Here is a 1450-nt window from a genome sequence, read left to right on the forward strand (position 1 = left end):
AATGCACCCCCGAAAATGGCCCATTTGGGCCCCTTTCAGGCTGCTGCGGGTCGAATCAGATTCTCTGATCTGAATCGGCTTCCCGCAGTTCGGCCCCATTATATCCTATGGGCCATTGAAGTCAATGGCAAAAACATAGGGTATATTCTGGGGGCTGGAGGGGAGGGGGTTTGAGGGAGAGGCTCCAAAATCACAGGGTAGCTGCTGGAGCCTCTCCCCAAGATACCCGCCATGTGTCAGGAACATTGAACCAGGGGTCCAATTCTACAGGCCCCCAAACAGGTTCCCCATCCCCTCCATTGTTCTCTAAGATATGAAAAAGTTACTTAATGGGACTTAAATCGCAGGGTAGCTGCTGGAGCCTCTCCCCAAGAGAGAACAGTGTTATCGAGGCAATGAATATGAAATTAAGCATACTCTGGAGCATGACAGAAGACAAGAGGGCCTGGCGTGATGTGGTCCATGGGGTTGCAAAGCATCAGACTTGACTGTGCAACTGAACAAGAACAACAACAACAAGGTTGCATAATTTTGTTTTTAACTTCAGTCAAAATTGTATTTATAACAAACGTCGTACACTCCTTCTCCCCAGGGGAGACCCAGTATGGATTACTTTGTTCTCCCCTCAATTTTATCCCCACAACAACCCTGTTAGGTAGCTTAGGCTGAGAATGTGCGACTTGCTCCAAGTCGCCCAGTAACCTTCAGTGTCAGAGTAGGGATTCAAACTGGGATCTCCTTGATTCCAGTCTGATATTCAAACTGCTATGCTATACCATCTCTGATAGCTCAGGTTTGTTCTTAACCTCCCTTCATCTTGTAAAGGAGGAGACACATTTTGTCCTCTCTCTGTGTGCTGCCTTTGTACACAATGGGGACCCAGAGTGGCTTATTCCATTCTCTTGTCCTCCATTTTATCATCACGACAACCAGATGGTGAGATAGGTCTGGCTGCCAGTGAGTGACTGGTCCAAGGTCACCTAGTAGCTTTTAGTGGCAGAATGGGAATTCTAATGTGGATCTCCTTGATCCTAGTTTGACACCCAAACAACTGTACCACACTAGCTTTTTATGTATATATTTTTCACCCTCCCTGTCTTTGCCGCCTATCTCCCCCGTATGAATCCCTAGTGGCCCACATTGTTCTCCTGTCCTCCATTTTATCCTCACAACAACTACCCTGTGAGATATGTTAGGCTGAGAGGGTTTGAATGTCCCCAGGTCACCCAGCAAGCTTCCATGGCAGGTTTCAAATCTGTGTCTCTTAGGTCCTAGCAGAGGTAGATTCGGGGGGAATCGCGGGGGATCGCAGTTCCCCCGGGTGAGGTGCGGAGGGGCGGGGCAAATGATGAAGCCCTGCCCCCCGCTTCCGGCCGCCCTGCTTCCAGCCCTCATTCAGCCAGGAGGAGGCAGGAGAAGAGGGAGGGTAAGTTGCTTCCTCCCCGCCTCT

The 1450-nt window shown here is 49.7% G+C and overlaps 1 protein-coding gene across 1 annotated transcript in view; it reads right to left on the reverse strand.

Annotated features, from left to right (window-relative positions):
* The window catches only part of LOC107124871 (vomeronasal type-2 receptor 26-like), a gene marked incomplete at its 5' end in the record, with an annotated part of 16333 nt that overhangs the window by 3613 nt on the left and 11270 nt on the right, over positions 1-1450 (reverse strand). The window lies entirely within an intron of this gene.

Source organism: Gekko japonicus, unplaced genomic scaffold, assembly GCF_001447785.1.
Source record: "Gekko japonicus isolate JY-2015 unplaced genomic scaffold, Gekko_japonicus_V1.1 scaffold5385, whole genome shotgun sequence".
In the NCBI taxonomy this organism is placed as follows: domain Eukaryota; kingdom Metazoa; phylum Chordata; class Lepidosauria; order Squamata; family Gekkonidae; genus Gekko; species Gekko japonicus.